Source organism: Pinus tabuliformis, chromosome 9 (genome assembly GCF_031772625.1).
Source record: "Pinus tabuliformis cultivar Carrire ecotype Pingquan chromosome 9, CPIR1, whole genome shotgun sequence".
NCBI classification, from domain to species: Eukaryota; Viridiplantae; Streptophyta; class Pinopsida; order Pinales; family Pinaceae; genus Pinus; species Pinus tabuliformis.
Window position 1 is genome coordinate 1,321,080,089 of NC_142307.1, and position 18,988 is coordinate 1,321,099,076.

Sequence of the window (18,988 nt, forward strand, 5' to 3'; positions counted from 1 at the left end):
AGCAAAAGCGTTTCGAAGGCTACCTGGCATATCTTCAGACTCCGTCTAAGCCTTATGAAATAAACACATCAATCGGCAAACAATTCGTTCTCCCCAGTATGGTCGCCAATATGTTAGCGCTTGAAATTTCACCTCAGGCTGAAAAAGGTAAACTCCAAGGCAACATCAAACCACTTAGCCTCGTAGCTAGCCCTACGGGGCAGGAGAGGGCTCTCTCCGGTATATCTCGGCAAAGATCTTCAAAGAGAGGAGATAACCAATAAAGAACACTGACTTTAGGCTAGTAAACTGATAAAAGGTTTGATTTGAGATTTTTAGGATTTTGGTGGAAAATCGGGGAAGGGCAATTTTGGGTGTGGGGTTTGGACACAGTTTTCGCAGGGGGTTCTTTGGGGCAAGGTAGGAAACTGTATTGATGCCTTTGAAAGAGTCAGATGGGCAAGAATGACTGGTGAGGAGCTAAGGAGAGCAAGTAAACACCTTGAGTTCTCCTTAAACAGATGAAAACATTGATATTAAGCAAACTTAAAAGCAGAGCATAGCAATCATGAATTCTACTTTAACACTTCATTTGCCTAATTTGCAGAAGGAAAAGTAAGAAGATGATTCACATAACAAACTTACAAGTACAAAGAGAAACACACCATCAATACATGTAACCACAGGAATCCCAAAAAGGACTGCAAAACCCTGGTCTTTCTTCCTTTGCCAAAATTGCAGAGATACAATGTGTAATACAATAGAAGCTTTCTCCCTCAAGAGTCCAACCATGAAAATGACCAAGAAAGTACATAATATAGGCAATCTAACATCTTTCCTTGCCTCTAGGAGTCGAGCTCACTATCCTAGGAGCTGTTTCAACCAATTCCAAACTGAGCACTCGAATCTAGGCAGTCAAAACAACTTGCCTCTATAAGCTAGGAAACCAATTCATTCATTAAATTTTTGCCTATTTCATGAATGAATCTTCTAGAAGAGATAAATAAGTGTCAAAGTATCATAAAATTACATCATTTACATCAAGGAGGATCAAAACCCACTCCAAAAAGTCAAACCTAGTCAAAACTGCGTTTTGCTGAGCTGCAGGTGCATTTCTGTGAAAATAGCCTGATGCGTAGTGCCCTGAATCTCAACGCGTAGCGCGCCTTTGGGCCTACTTTTGAGGCACTTTCCGGAGTCCAAATTAGGCAAAAGTGGGCTTGTTGGAAAGGTCTAGATGTCTACTTTCCAACCCAAGTGGAATTTCTGAATTTGGTGACTATTTGCCCCTCCAAAATTGCAATCTCCCAAGACTGCTTCCTGTGTGTCAAAAAAGTGGCAGAAAGTCATTTTTTGCATGTTTTTTGACCTTCTGGAGGCTCAAAACTTGGTGAAATTTATTGGCAATTGCTAAGCAAATGTGTGTTTGCATGACAAATCCAAAAATGCTAAGTTTTCATGAAAAGGAGTTGCCCATCTTCAGGGTAGCGCGCGGCGCGCTACGCGTTGGGAAGGAAAACCTGTTTTTTGCCCATAAAATTCACAAATGACCAAAAATGCTCAAAATTTTTTGAAATTTGTGCAGAAGGTAAGTCATTTAGCACCATGCTCCTTCAAGGAAGCCTCAGCCAAGATGTGGAGAGGATCGGGCCTTTTTCTTCGTTTTAGTGCCTTGGCCAACCGTCCTTTGAGCACCTTCATTTTTGCCTTACATACGTGCATTCGAGCCCAATAATGGTTTTTCATGTTCCGGAGCATGTCCTTATCTTTGTTAGCCTTGGCCAGCAACCTCTCCAAATGAGCATTGACCCGGAGAAACATAGCCTCTCGCTCAATGGGTACCAAATCACCGGGTCTTTTACGAGCCAAGTTGCGGTCTTCATGGATCCTTCGCAACTCATCGAGAGTGTGCTCATCCTCTAATTGCTTGTTGCGCTGCTCTAAATATGTGATTGTCCAATTTGCCATTTCCAACCTTTGCTGCAACGAGTCATTTTCAGCCCTCAGTTGCTGGATGATCTCCTTTGGCTCTAGGCTAGGAGAACTGATATCGAGGTCAACAACATCTATGCCTGGATCACCTGATGGCCCCTCATCAATCATGGGCTGCTTGCCCCTCTCTGATACCTGTGCTGCTGTCGGAAGCGAGGCGCCTTCCACCTGGTGTGGAGATAACACTCGCGGTGCTGATGAAGAAGGCGAGACCCCTTCCACCTGATGTGGAGAAAATACTCGTCAAGCTGATGCAAATAAGGCCCTGTGGCCTCTCTGATATGTGACCAATGGAGGGGAGCTGACATGTCTGGGCTCAGGGATGTCATACTGCTGTGAAGGTCCTCCCTCCTCATGAACAACCTCACGGGGTGGTGGCACTGTGAAGAAATCTCGAGAGATGAAATCTTCCCATGGAATACCTTGCTGGGCCAACTGATGCATGACCACAATCTTGATCAAAGCATAATGGTAGATGCTCCTGTGTTGCTGTGCTGGGCTCTTTCTTTGCACCAAGGGCACCATCCTCTCAATATTCCGGCACATGAAGAAAGGAATGTTCATCATCCGTACCCGTATGAAATGCATCAACAATCGGATATGGTACGAATACAAACGTGAAAATCTGCCTTCACAGGTGAAATAGCGAATGATGAGCCTCATCAAGGGTGCATACTCATCCCTCAAGAATCTGAAAGGAAATACACCAGTCAGGTGCCTCATATATACAGGTTTAATGTAGGGCTCAAACTGGAATCTTTCCAACAGCTGGCGCTTGTTCCACTCTTCTCCAACATTGGGTATCCCTGTTGCTTGAGCAACAATCTCAGGTGACAATGTAAAATCCACCCCTGCAAGATTCACATGCTCGTTGTGTAAATGCGAAACAAACAAGCGGACCAATTCCCTGTGGTGCTGAATTTGGGAAATTCTTTCGCAGTATTCATAGCATGATTGATGACGGAAACATGTGACTGCAAGTGGACAAGCTTGCAAATAGGCCAAAGAGGTGGGCTCCTCTCTCACATGCTGACCACCCTTACCACCCCTGTGAGGCCTCCTTGGCACCTCAACCTCCGGTGTTGACTCACGGTCATCACTTTGCTCATAGTCTGTTTCGGTTTCTGACATGGTTTCAAGAGCAAAATGGCTAAAATGTACTGCTGCTTCTGCACAAATGACCTGTTGTTTTGACTGTTTGAATGCTGCTCCAAGGGGACAAAAAACACAAGGGAGATGTTAGGGAGGGGGACTTTTGAGGGGATTTAGGGAAAATATATATAAAAGGGAATTTAGGGAAGGAATTATGACACATACACCATCACATAATCATAGTTTGCAGGGGTTTGATAGGAGGTAGGGTTTAGGGAGATTTTATTGAATTTTAGGGATAGGTAGGGTTTTAGGGCTTTTGATTTTTTGTTAGGGAGATTAGGTGAAGATGACAAGGGAGGTGATAATGGGAATGTGGGGAAATGAGGGATTGAAAAAGAATGACCTTGGGCAGCAAACTCAAAACCCTAGCTTCACTTGCAATTTGAAATTTTTAACATGATACATATGATTTTCTTCATGCTTCACACTTGTTGGTATTTGACACATTTTCCATGCTCATTTTCTTTAGGCAAGCAAAAAATATTGATGATTGGAGGCCTACCTGTAAAACTTAGGAGATTTGAGGTCGTTTTGAACAATGTTTTACAACTCGGACTCGGACTCGGACTCGGCCGAGGATCGACTCGGACTCGGACTCGGACTCGGTAATGACTCGGCCGGCTCGATTTCAATGACTCGGTCGTTGTAAAAAATACATTAAATATTTTTTTTTTTTATAAAAAACATAATTTTAAATATTTTAAACATATTTTTAAAGATTTACATTCAAGTTTCCAAACACACAACATTATAATATACATGGAAGACAACATATGATCAAAGTAGGCTCATGAACCAATCCATTATATCAAAATGGTACGGTGTACCCAATGGCAATAGTAAAACTAAATACATAGTCAACTGTAGTCTGTCATACATGATCAAAGACTCAAGAGTCAAAACAAAATACAAATAACCAAGGAGGCTAGTAGCTACTGCCAGAGGAGCCAAGATCATCTCGACCAATCTCTGGATCATCATCATCAGAGTCAGACAAGGGGCCCCATGGCTCCTCCTCATCATCATCGTCTCCAACTGCAACTGTAGAAGTGGTGCCAGTACCACTAGGCTGTGCAGCAGATGCAAGCTGAGATAGAGTACAAATGCGGCTGCGCTTCTGTCGTGGCTGAGCAGAGGAAGCACCTACAACTGGAGTCCTACTAGCTGGCTGTGAGACTGAGGCTGGTGGATTGGGATCTGCATTCAACTGAACATGCTGCAGTGGATCTCCAACATCAAGTGATTCAAGATCCTCATCAGGATCAAACTCTGGTAGACGACTCTCCACTACCCAATCTGATGTTGGGTCAATGTCTTCCAACACAATGGGATCTGAATCAGGTCTTTTGTTCAGCAATTGGTTCCGTCTGAGCCGAAGGTTGTATTGGACAAAAACTAGATCATTCAACCGTTTTTGCTCCAAACGGTTTCTCTTCTTTGTGTGAATCCTCTCAAATACAGACCAATTGCGCTCACACCCAGATGCACTGCAAGTTTGACTCAAAATACGAATTGCAAACCTTTGCAATTCAGGGCACTGGCCACCAAAGGCCTCCCACCATTGTGCTGCAAAAAACATAGGAGTGTAATGAATTATGAGTTAGATGAAGGCTGAAGCTCAACAAAATTACAAATTATATCTAACTTTCAAATTATAAATGATTTAACAAACTTTAATAAAAAAAGTAAAACCATTAAGAAATTGAAAATTGAAATTTTTGTTTACCTGGCTCATCTGCTTCTCTTGCAATCTTTGCTAGGTTCTTCTCAAAGGTACCTGTTGCATTGCTGAAGGATGTGACCTGCTGATGTATCAGCAGCTGATCAGACTCCGATGGGACCATGCGCTCAATGCAATCAACCAGTCCATCTCTGACCTCCCCCCTCAAAGCTCCTGACTCCTTAGCTTTATAATGATACCGTGGGTTCAAAAAATACCCAGCTGCATGTATAGGGCGATGGAGTTGATTGTTCCATCTTTCATCAATGATTGCCCAAATGGGCCCATACTTTGCCACTCTATCCTTGTATGCTGTCTTTATTTGCTCCTTTGCTTGATCCATAGCCTCATAAATGAAGCCCATAGCCAACCTTTCCCCATCCACCAACCGCAACACCTTAACTAGTGGCTCAGCAAGCTTCACAATCTCTGCTGCCTTTCTCCAAAAAGTTTCATCATGGACTTTCCTTTTCAATTCTCTGCCTTCTGGTTTGTTAGACCAACTGCTTTGATTCCATTCATCACTGGAAAACATCTTTTGCAAGTTTCTATGTTGGGAAAGCATAGATTGCAATGTCAAAAAATGTGTAGCAAATCTAGTGATGGCAGGCCTAATGATATCCTTGCCTCCAGTGTGTTTCCTCATGAGACTCAAAACCAGTGTATGATTGTAGATAAATTTTGTTATGCTTTTGGCATTATCTACAGTGTTTCTGACCCAATCTAATTTTCCAATATCCTCAAGCATGAGGTCTATGCAATGTGCAGCGCATGGGGTCCAAAAGATGGTCTTGTGTTTTTCCTCTAACAGTCTACCAGCAAGAACATAGTTAGAGGCATTGTCTGTGATGATTTGAACAACATTAGCCACCCCCACATCCTGAATAACCTCATCCAATAGCTGAAACAACAAGTGGCCATCTTTTACCTTATCAGATGCATCAACTGATTTTAAAAACATGGTTCCCTGTGGGCAGAAGGCAAGAAAGTTTATGATGGTACGGTTTCTTTGATCAGTCCATCCATCTGACATGATGGTACACCCTGTTCTTGCCCATGATTCCTTGAAATCTTGCAAATGCTCATTAATTGATTGAATTTCTTTCTGCAAACGAAACCCCCTTAGCTCTTGCATAGTAGGGCCTTTGAAGCCTTTTCCAGCAGCATGTATGGCCTCAAACATAGGCTCATAATATGGTGAACGAGCAGCATTAAAGGGGATATCAGCATCATACCACCATCTAGCTATGTAGTCACAAGCAGTCTCCCTCAATTCTTTCTTCCAATGGTCATCTAAAGTGGGCTGAGCAAGACCTTTACTAATACCAACTTCAGGACCATGTGCATCTGATGGAGAGGAGCCTGAGTGAGTGAAAAAACTTTTGATAGTCCCATCACCCTTCATTCTACCCTTTCCCTTATCTTGAACAGAAGCAAAAGAGGGAGGAACATAACGGAAAGGGTTTGATGCATCAGTTTGAGGGATAGAGGAAGAACCCTCAAACTCATAGTGGGGGTTGGCAGCCATCATTCTTTGTATCTCCCTCTTCCTCCCAATTTCAGCCTGTATCTCTTTTTGCCTAGTCTTTTCTGCATTAAATTTTTCAAAGCTTTCCAACAAATTCTTTCTAATCTCCCCAATTTCCTCAGATTTACATGCAGTAATATTGCCTTTAATCCCTGCCAAGTGTTGTTTCAGCCTATTAATCCCCCCAGGACCTGACTTAATTTTCCTATGGCAAAACTTGCAACACATCTCACTATCAACCATTTCAACATATGCCCAAGCAGGATCTTTTGCTCTAGGTGTCATTTTTTGACTAGGAAAACAATCTGAAAATGAAAAAAAAAAAAAAAAATTGATTCAATGTTCATTTATTTGACTAAAAACACTCTCTAAGCTATCTTGATATGCACCTAAAATTTACTAAGTAAAAACAGATTTATAGAGGTGGAAAAAAATACCTCCAGGCACAAACTGCCTCCTCAAGCTTGCTCCAAAAATCAGCTCCTCAATGCTGCTCCAAATGGCTGCCCAAGAAGCTCCTCACTCCAGCTACAATGCTCCTCCAAGACTCCTCACTGCTGCTCCAAAACAAGCTCAAGAACTGCTCACTAACTCTCAAAGAAGACTCTCACTCAAATGCATAAGACTGCTGTGAGTGAAATGAGAGCATTTGGCTGTCTTAAATAGAGTTTGGGAGGGGGAAATGGACCCCAAAAGCATTTAACAAATTACAATAACCATTTAGAATCCACAAACCCTAACTAACTTTACCAAAGATCAGCAAAAAATTGATTTTTTTTTTAAAAAAACGCTGCCCAGCCGTCCTTTCCATGACTCGGCCGAGTCAATACGGACCCGGCCGGGTTGACCGAGTCAGCTATGACTCGGCCGGGTCATTGGATGACCCGGCCGAGTCATAGCTGACTCGGTCAGCCGAGCCGGGTCATGGGCCGGGTCACTTAAATGGGCAATGAAACGGTTAGAAACGGCCGTTTCCGTTTCGGTTCGGCCGTTTCGTAAAACACTGGTTTTGAAGCTTCACTGGCGGTTTCTGTAGGTGAAAACCCAACGCGTAGCGCGTGGGTCCTGACGCGTAGCGCGCGCCCGACCAATTCTTCCACTGCAGAGTGTGCCCTGAGGCGTAGCGCGCAGGTGTTGTCGCTCAATTCGCCCAGTTTCACACTAAATTGCCTTTCACACTTGCTCTTGGAGTCTTGGAGGCAAATGAATTGCAAAATGAGGAGAGAGGGGCTTTTATAAGCTTGATTTAAATTAATTTCCCCTCAAACCCACTTTATAATGTTTATGCAATGACACTTTTTAAAACTAATTGCTGTTGACTTGTGGTTTCCTTTTTTGTCATGAAATTGGCTGCTTTTTCTTGAAAATTTTTGCAGGGATAGCTTCTGAGGAGTCTTGGCAAAGGAGACCAAGGCCGCATGCCGACTTTTGGAGAATTTGAACTTTTTACAAAAATGAGAAAATGACCTTGCCTTCAAAAACAGGGTTTTTGAACTCAAGGTAAAAATTAGCTATACAATATGAAATCATCTGAAGTGATGCTTTGATGGACATCCCTCTGGCCTACTGGGCACTTATTGACCTTAAAAGACATGACCTTAAAAGACAAAATTGAACTAAACCCTAAACCTAGGACTTTGACTTCAAGACAAAACCAATGACCCTGTAAAGAATTTATTGACTGAAACAAACTTAATCCAGCAGTGCCAAGAGGGGAATAAAAGACACAAGCTCCTCCATCACAATTATGGCATGCCTAATGGAATGCAATAAGATGACACTGATGAGACACCTACTTATGCAAATGCAAAGAGCTTTGATCGCTGATGGAGGGCTACTAGACCGACTCTAACACATCCTACCCTTACAGTCTAGGACTCTTGGGAAGTACCTCACATTTGGCCAATGAGTTGGGAAAAGGTGGTTGGGGTTAATTAGTACTACTGACAGACATGTCAGGTACTACAGTATTCCCTATGACTAGGATGAATGATGTTTAACAGCTCGATCATTAAGAATCAAGCCTGGTAGGGGTTCCATCCCCTAGACATGAGTACTTGCCTCTGTCATTTTGGTGAGGGTGGCAGGGTCTTATGACCCACCCTCTTTCGATCATTTCTTATTGTTCTATGATATCAATCTTCAGCAGAGACGAGACAAGTTGCAGAGATGGTACATGATGGACGTAACGACATAGCAGTTAATGGATGTTGCTAGGTGGAATTCCTCCCTAGTTGAGAGGGAGTGTTAAAAAGTGCAACTAGGGGCAAATTCCCCTTTTGAGAAGCCCCTCCTTTGATGGCTCATCATTCCATTAGACTACCCTCGATTGCATTCTTTCTCACCTCAAAATTAGAATTTTTGCATACATACAAATCACCTTTCTTCAAGTGGGCCTCATCCTTCATCTACAAGTCGGCCCCATTACTGAAAGGTCATGACCCTTGACCCCTTGTTGATCACTATAAATACACCATAAGGCCTCCTCATTTTGGCATCTCATCATCGCACTTCTCTCTTATCTTCTTAGGTTTGATAGCTCTAAAAATTACAGGAGTTTCTTCACAAATGCAAGGACGAAGGAGGATGAAATTACAGGTGGCGGAAAATTTGAACAGTTTGTAACTTTGACTAGCATTGACTAGCGAATTTTGACCATATTTTGGCTTCGATCTTTTGGCATATCTCTGTCTGGTGTTCTAGGCACAAAATCCAAGGTAATTTGGGTTGTTTGACTAGCATTGACCGCAAGTAGAATTACAGACATAGACCGCAAAACATTGACTAAGTTTGATTTGTTTTTCATCTTTGTTTTGGGTTTACTTTGATTTGCTACTAAGGCCAAGTTTCTCGCCGCATTGACCGAATTAATTGGAGGTTGTTTTGTCCACTGTTTGACTACCAGTAACTGGATTGGTTAGGGCACATTCACTGTTGTCTAATGCAGATTATTGACCAGGATTATATTGGATCAAATTGAGCTTCATATAATTGGTTGGTTAACTTTATTGGATAAGTCAATACTTTGACTTTGACTATTGTACTAAATTGAATCTTCTCTCTTTGTTGAACATTTGATATTAATCAATAAGAAGGATTGGTTGGGTTTTCCCCCATGTGGGGTTTTGCCCTGGCATTAGCCAAAAAATTTGTGTTCATTGTCTTGGCTTGTCTTCTTGAGCATATTGTTCATGATGTTCTATCTACAATCAATATCAATACTGATCTAAAGTTAATGCCTAGTGATTGTTACTGAAATCTATTGTGATTGGTATTGGAATCTGAAGTGGAATTGCTATTGGGCGAATAAGAGATTGAAGTAATTGTTGCAAGCATAGAAGATACCATAAAAATTAACAAGAATCCACTACGGGAATTCTACCAAAATTTGAGGTCCTCTAGAGGAGACACAAAGGAAGATTTCTATCCAAACAAAATTTAAAAAAATTCTCCTCCAAGAGATTTCGCAGCAAGCCCTAGATGAGCCTCCTTATCCTTAAGGGGACGAATTAATTTAGAAGAGAAAAGAAGGAAAATTTATGGATTATATTTAAGTTTGACCACAAAAGGACTTGATTAGTTCCTACACCATTGGCGATATGGAGTCATGGGTGCTTATAAGTTATAATTGGCTAAATTGACTTTCAAGGAGGCTAAAAGAGGAATCCCTAGTTACCCCTTTCAACAATTACCCTCTCTAGCATTAATTAATGGAGTTTCATGGATCAAATGCAATCATTATCTACTAGGAACATTTTGTCCATGCCATCAATGAGTAACACATGCAAAACTTCCCAAAATTACAATTTTGAAAGATATTCAATAAAACAAATGTGAATTCTTATCATGATAACAAATTCTATGCATCAGATATTATTTGCAAGATAATTTCACCATAAAGAAATACTTACAAGACAATGTAGAGTATATCCAACCATCAACAATACATTAGAGGCTCCAAAAAGATAGCAATAAATATCCAAACATCAAAGTGCATCCCAAAAACATCCAAAATTCTCCTCAAATCATAGGTCTGAATTCTCTAATGAGGCCAAAAATCCAAAGGGTGATGATTTGAGATGAGAGTAGGTCTCAACTATTTAAACAAGTGCTATCAATTCGAACTCCTAATGAACAAGCCCCTAAAATGTCAAAATAATGTGACAAACCCTTGGTTACAAGCCAACCAAGATAGCTTAACAATTAATCATTATTTTATCTCTCTTCTAGCCCACGTAGGGATGACATCATCCATGCGAAGTGCTCTCCAAGGCTAGCGTTGAGGCCTCTTGTGTTGGAACTTTGGTAGAGGGCCTCTAAAATCATGATGAAGAGGGTCATCTCCTCATTATGCTGCAAAATATATCCAAGAACCCTATTTTGGGCTCATGGCTCCAAAATGGGTCTCATGAGTCTCCAATTGGCTTAAAATCATGTCCATGTCCCATCAATGAGGGCTCAAATAATGACACATGCCCTCCCATGTCTCCCTAGGAACAACATAACCTCCTCTGGGCCTTCGATCACCTGCCAACTAAGTAACCTGCACGTGTATTGGGATTTGTCAGATATGGGGATTCGAGTGTCGGATTCGAACAGGTTGACCCCACGAAACAGGACACGTCCGGATACGTTATATATTATTTTATATATATATATATATATATATATATATATATATATATATATATATATATATATATTAAAAATCAGATATTTCTTATACAAATTCTCATTAATGATACAAATTCATTGATTTCAAACATAGATCTTCATCTAGATGTAAGTTTTACTGTTTACAAAGTAAGTTAGTAACATTATAGCATGCATAGCACATACAAAATTCAAATACATGTCACATAAATGATAAATCAATGAATCATAAATTTTAAATTCATAAATGATAATTCATAATACATATTCAATTCATCAATGGTCCAATAGGAGAAAGACAAGATAGTAATATAAAGACACTGACAGCGTTAGTTTTCTCATTAAGTCATCAAAATCAAAATGTGTTACATAGGTAGTGCAATGCCAATGGAAAATCAAAATAAAACATATAAAACATACAAAACAACTACAAGTATACAAGCCTCAAGGTAATAGGTAGCTCATAACTCATGAGTCATCAATCCTCATAGTCATCATCAAAATCAGCGTCACTGTCCTCATCATCATGGTCACCACTGCTCTCCTCTGTTGCATCCTCCTCCCTTGTATCCAAAGTCGCCTCTGCATCTGCTGGTGTGCAGGATGACCCCTCTACAGTATCACCATCATCAAATCTAACAAGCTCTAGCACTGGATCACTGAGATCCATGTTGGCCAATGCTAACTCAACATTGTTGTCCAGACCCATATCATCAGGAAAGACATCCCACATCTTTGTCTTTCCCTTCAACCACTCTTCCCTCTGCCTATAAATAAGACGAAGGTTGGTGTGCACATACACCATTGTCTCTGCCCTAGACTGCTCAAGCCTGCTCTTCTTAACACTATACAAATTCCCATATGTGCTCCAATTCCTCTCGCAACAAGAGGATGAAGTCACCTGAGAGAGGAGCCTCCTGGCTAACTATTGTAGAGGAGGGCTTGTTGCCCCATGATTTGCCCACCAAGAATAGGCGTTCTTAGCCCCCCTGTCTCTAATCACATCATATCTGTTGATTTGGGGTAGCATCAAATGTGCTGTAGCCACAAAATTTGGTGGAGAGGTTGGGGCACATGAGATCTCCAATACCCAGAAAGGGTTTGGGCAGATTCTAAACAGATCAGGAGATATTAAAATAATTAATATTTTTAATGGAGTCCCTAAGTCTAAACTTAGAGAAAATAAAATATTAATGTGTATTAATATGAATCTGTTTTAGAATGGTCCAAAAGACAAGGATCAAGCCAGACCTAATCTTAGTCATTGATTAGGGACTTAATCTCGGCCGCTAATATGTCAACAAGAAAAGTATAAGAGAAGGCTTCAGGGTCACTTGGAGAGGACACCAAAGTGATCAGTTATTCTATTCTCTAGAGCGGGGTTTGCTAAGAGAGATAAAATCAGTGATTGAGAGAGCAGCTAAGGGGCATTAAGTACAGAGAAATAGAGAAGGCAAAGATTGTGCCAGGAGAGTAGCGCAGCAGCCAAGGAGAGTGACGCAGAGCCAGCAAGGGTTCACGCAGGGCCACGCAGAGGCAGCCAAGTGTTGCGCAAAGCAACAGAGAGGCCAGCGTATCTGACGCAGAGGCCCAGAAAGTTGACTCAGGGCCTCCTGGGGCTGACGCGGGCCAAGAAAGGCTGATGCAAGGCCAACGTGAAATAGAGGGGGCTGACGCAATCCAGATTAGGCAGACATTGGGGTTGCAGAGCAGTTTTGTGTTGAGGAGCTGCCGGAAGGATTTCCCGGGGTTTCAGCCAAGAGATTTCTCTCAAACTGTGAGGTATAGCTGCTAAGGAAATTCTCTGTTGGGTAGGCCAGTTTCGGCACCCAAATTGTACTATAATATTTCTTAATAAGAAAACCCTTAGATAGCTGCATCGGTTTTCCCGCATTAGGTTTTTCCGGGGACGTTGGATCTGGATCTCCCAGATCAATGGCGGAGATGCGATGCGATTATACAGGCGGACCCGATAGGAGTTATAAGGCGGAACGTATAATATTTCAAATCCGATTAACAGTGATTTGGCGGATTTTCCCATGTTTTGCAGCGTTTCTCTGTGTAAACAGAAAACGATCAATTTTGGGATTTCAAAGGCCCGATGACCCATTCCGTTACAAAACAGGTGGCCACCAACCCTGGAAGCGTTTAGCAATGATTGCTAACGCTCAGAAAGGGATCTGAGCGGACAGAGGTCGAGAAGCCAGAGAGCCCGAGAAGGTGAAACGAGCAGACAACATCGATTGGCTTTAAAGCCATAGACAGAGAGCAAACAGAGACAGGCGGTGTTGAGACAGAGCAACAGAGACAGAGAGTCAGTGAGGAGAGTCTGTGTACTCAGAAGGGACTTGGGGGATCCAAGTAAAGCCTTATTGTTTTGTATCTGTTGTGTGAAACTCAAATTGAGCTCACTGTTGTAAAACTCTGTTTTGAAGACATAATAGAGAGGTCACCACTAAAGGCTGGACTAGGAGACGTAGCCCAGGAGTGTTGGGTGAACTCCTTATTAAACTTGCTATGTTTATGTGTGTTGTCTATTATGTTCTTTAACTGCTTCATTGTCTATGTATTTTGCAATCTTATCGATCCATTGCACAAAGTAACATAGGCAAATCCATGCACATGAGTCTGTAATACCTTAATAATTGTTTAAAGATCTCATTATCAGATCACGAAGTCAGGCAACAAGTCAGTCATCATAGTGGTTGTGGACAGACTTTCTAAGTATGCTCATTTTTGCACCTTACCCCACCCTTTTACACCCGCTTTGGTGGCTCAATCTTTCATGGACCAAATTCTCAAATTGCATGGCATGCCCACTTCCATTGTGTCTGATCGTGACCCAATCTTCACCGGTAACTTTTGGCAGGAACTCTTCAAGCTACAAGGTACCCAATTCCAACTCAGTACTTCCTATCATCCCCAAACTGATGGTCAAACTGAAGCAGTCAACAAATGTCTGGAGACCTACCTCAAGTGTTTCACTTCAGAAAAGCAACATCTATGGGTACAGTGGTTACCTCTAGCAGAATGGTGGTATAATACTAACTATCATGAAACCACCAAGATGACTCCATATGAAGCAGTTTATGGTCAACTCCCCCCTTCACCTACTTCTTATATCCCAGGATGCTTTAAGGTACAAGCAGTGGATCAACTCATACTCGTGCAACCATGCTTGCCCACCTCAAAGATAATCTCCATCAAGCTCAAAATCGCATGAAGCAACAGGGAAACCAACATCGTTCAGAGCGCACATTTCAAGAAGGGGATCAAGTATTCTTGAGGCTACAACCATATATGCAAACATCACTCAAAGACAAGGGTTGTCAAAAATTATCTTCAAAATTTTGCGGACCGTATCAAATACTTCAGCGCATCGGAGAAGTAGCCTACAAGCTAGCCTTGCCACCCACTGCAAAAATCCATCCCGTCTTCCATGTCTCATGCCTCAAGAAAGTGGTTGGGAACAATTGCAGAATTCAAACCAGTCTACCCGAATTGGATGAAGAAGGTTCAATCTAGCTCCAACCTAAACAAGTTCTTGACACGCGAGAACAACACCTGCGCGGCCGCACGATCAAGGAAGTCCTCGTCAAATGGAAAGACACCTCTCCAGAAGATGTGACCTGGGAACCAACCACTGTTCTTCAGCAGTTTCCGCAGCTTCAGCCTTGAGGACAACACTATTTTTATGGGGGAGGGCATGTTAGGGTCCAACCCTAACCCCCTTATTTATGTAATAGGGTCGAGTCATAGTTATAATTAGTTAAAGAGTCAATAAAGCCCATATTAATAATTGTAAGTGGTTGACCCGCATTTAAAGAAGGGACCACAGTTAGTTGCAAATGGGCCATGGTATTAGATAGATGGTATTAATAAGAACCATGGTACTGACCCATGGTATTGCATGTATGAATCCTATATAAAGGATAGAGCCTCCCTATTGAGGAGCATCATGTCTTATTTTGTAATTGAGCCCTGCTTTATTGGAGGTTGCCCCCTCGAAGAGGCAAGTGAACATTGCTTTCTTTTCTGAATAATAAAATACATGTTGTTATTTCTCATTGTTCTGTGTTCTGGGTTATATTTCTTCGCATATTTGGTATTCTAGTATCTTCTCGCAGGTCAAGAGCATAACAGTTGAAGCATTCAACTTGAGGCCTGTCTTTTCTAAACCTTCTCTTAGAGTCCCTGGATTCGAGAGAAGACTTTCTTGGATTGGATGGTCTCCCTCTACCTTTCCTCTTCTTGTCTTGTGCAGCAAATGCAGAGGGCTCTCCTTCTTCATGCTTTTGAATCCTTCCTCGGGCAATCATCCCAGTTTCCTCTTGTGTGCATTGTCCAACGAGCTCATCAAATGTCGAGAGTCTATTATTGTTGCTTATAGTAGTAATGAATGTTTCCCAAATAGGAGGAAGACCTTGAAGAGTGATCATCACCAACTCTCTATTAGATATAGGCTCACCAGCAGTCTGCAATTGATCCCTTAGTTGGGATACCCTCATGATATAGGATTGCACAAATTCTCCCTTGTTCATTTTCAATTCTTCGAGTTTGTTCTTCAAGGAGAGGATGTGGTTCAGGTTGTTGACTTGATACATCCCAACCAGCTTATGATAGATGTCTTTAGACTTTTTCAAGCTTCCAACATAAAAAAGTACATGATCTTGCAAACCATCAATAAGGATTTTCTTGGCTTTGAGGTCACCTTTCTTATACTTGGACTTGATAGCAGCAGAAGCTTTTTTCGCAGGCTCATGCACCTTTCCTTGCACATATTCCAAAACATCGTTGCCATCCAGTGTAACTTCCAACCTGATCTTCCAAGCAGCAAAGTTTGATGAATCACCCAACTTCTCATTATCTTTGAAGAAAAAGGTAGTTGTCTTGTCGAAATCAAATAGGCTCCTTCAATTCCTTTTCAAAGATGATTGTTCTTCTTTCTTGTCTCCTTGGGCTTGTTCTTCACTTTAGCTTCGATACCATGTTAACTTTTCACTGTTCTATGTTGATACAATCACTTTAGCCCAATTATTAACTTCAATTAGCAATTAATTCAATCTTCCAGTGATAAATAGAAATTGTAGATAGAACAGTAAATGCAATGAACAGTGAGAGACAATCAAGAGCAATAACAAGAGACACCAAATTTGGTCAAAGACCAGGGAAAAACCCACAACAGGGAAAACCCTTTCAAATTCTTCTTCTTATTAGATTGTCATAAAATGTTCAGTAGAGAGATACAATGATTCCATTCATCAACAACAAAGTCAAAGTCAAATCTTTGACCATCCAACAAAACCAATATCCAAAGTCCAATAGATGAACCCAAAAGTCAAATCTGGTCAAACTGTCAAATCTGCAATTATGGTCAAAGTCAACAGCAGTCAAAAAAGCCCTAACTAGTCACAAGTCAACGGTCAAAACTGTCCTCCAAGAGCTCAGTCAACAGTCAAAAGATTTGGCCTCCAATGCTGGTCAAACCTCAGTCAAAATAGTCCCAAAAATCACAGTCAAACCTGGTTAATGGAGAGAGAAGGTTTGTGGTCAACTGCAGTGAAAGTGCCCAGATTTCCTTGTCTTTGTGCCAATAAATGTGGCCTTCCAAAACAGGTCCAAAACTGGTCAAACCAAGTCAAAGAGTGCCACAACAAAGATGGTCAACGCTGGTCAAAGTCTCCCAAGCAGAAGTGCAATTTGGTCAACCGGAAAATACACCTTCTCTTTCACACGTGTGAAGAGAACATACAATATTTCAGATGTACAAACCAATAGAAGAAGAGAGAGATGCTTGTAATGTGATTTGCAAATGAAGGTGACTTGACTTGTATTTATAGGCATTGGAGGAGGGCTAATTTGTCTTCTAGGTCGACCTTGACTTTTGTGTCATTATGGGTTTTCACTTTAAAAATACATTTTTCCTTGACCAAATTAAATTCTTCCAAGGGCAATTTGGGGCTTCTCTGGATGAGGAAGACTGTCCAATGGAGGGAATTTGTCCCTGAGCTGCCAAATTAACATCTTCACTGTTAATGTCTTTGGAGATCTAGGGTTAGGATCATAAAGAGATAAAAGCAAGTTGGGGGAAAAGAGAGACATATTGTACACAGAAAAGCACAGATGATGGTTTGAGCCTAAGAAGGAGAAATAGAGAAGGAAAATCGAATTGCGGAGGCCAAGGGATTGAAGATCAGAATGAGGCCGTGATTTCCAGCAATGCATGCATTCCAAGGTAATCATACTGTACTGTATGGGTCCATACCATACAGACAGTCGTACTACATGCTGCAGCAGCAATAATCTCAGATACAAGTCTCCACTTGAGCGAGGACTATGTTGCATCAATTTGAGCCTTTAAAATTTGTACAATAAATCATGCCACACATACTTCAATGTTAATGCTATAAAACGATTTGGATGTTATCAGTATCACAGGATGGATCACTTTGCAATCGAAAATTGATGTAAATTGTGGAGGCACGGCTGTCTTAGTATAGTCAAAAGATATCATCAAGTATGCTTATTTTTGTGGCTTGAGTTATAGTGTTTATCTATAGAAGATTTAGATATCCATAGTCTCGGCCTTCGGGATCAATGCAAACCTTTGGTATCATAGCTTTAGACTTTTGCGAATCTCTTTGTTTATCACATACAGTTCGGATCAAAGGATCGGATTTCCTGACTAGGGTTACCACAGAGTCTTCATATCACAATATTATAGAACTCATGCTACAGATCTTCGCACTTTATTCAAACATTAAAGTGATACAAGTCTCGGACTTCACTTCCAATAATAACTTTTTATCTTCGATACAAACAAATGTCATCGGTTATCACAAGACTGATTATACCTTTTTGGCTCAGATTCAAACAGAGAGTATATGTTGGATTGATAAGTTTCGTATCTTCTTCGAATCTTTGGTAATGATCTTCTCCAAATGCCAACAAAATGTGATCTTCAAGCTTCCTTTTTCAAACCTTAGCTCTAATTCCATGTTGAGAAATCATGTGTTCTGCATATTAGGATAGATTTCTCTTTCATGATAATTACTTGTGAGAGTGTGTTGGCTTATTGCTATTATATTTTGTTCCTCTACATCAAGCAATTATCAATATATACATGAAGATCACAAAGAAACAAGGCAACACAAGATATAGGCTCCAAGCCAGGGCAAAAACCCCACAAGGGAGAAAACCCAGAAAAACACTCTTCTTATAGAATCAGATCAAAGTGTGATATTCAAGACCCATGACCATGACAAAAACTCTAACCCTCAAGATGCCAAGCCAAGCCCTCCTTCCACATAGCAACAGATTCATCAACAACAAGAAGATTATCAACATGTACAGCAGCAGAATTATCATATGTCCAAGCCCAAGAATATCTTTTCTTTACACTTTCAAATTTCAGACTTCGGCCTCCCTTGACTTCGCTTTCCTTCTTTGATTTTATTCAGAACAGATCATGCGAATTTCTTGTCACAAATGAGTTCAACACGTCCTCTATGTATACTGTCCAGAGGGGTTTGATTAGATGTTTCTTCCTGGGCAAGGCCAACTTGACAGGCAGGGCCGACTTGACATCTTGAAGTGACTTTTGACTCAAATTACAACTTTGAAAAATTCTTTTTCTAGGCTATAAATAAGCCTTTGACTTTGACCAGTACAAATAGTAATGATCATGAAGAACATGCTTGAATAAAATAAAAAAATTTCTTAAGCATGAAACCCATGCTTGAAAAATAAATAAGAATTTATTTTTCTTCTTTTTGTTTTTACATAAAATATACAAGTACAATAATAATTATGAAGATCAAACCTAGTTACATTTTCCAACACCTTTCCCAGTAAAAAAAAATATAATAATCTGAGAATCTCTCCTGAAAACATATGGGCAACATTTAAATAATGAAAATTCATTGTTTGCGATGCACCTCATTAAATAGCAATAAGTACTT

The 18,988-nt window shown here is 40.9% G+C and overlaps 1 protein-coding gene across 1 annotated transcript in view; it reads right to left on the bottom strand.

Annotated features, from left to right (window-relative positions):
- LOC149153392 (uncharacterized) overlaps positions 1-18,988 on the bottom strand; it is a 309,398-nt gene that overhangs the window by 63,418 nt on the left and 226,992 nt on the right. The window lies entirely within an intron of this gene.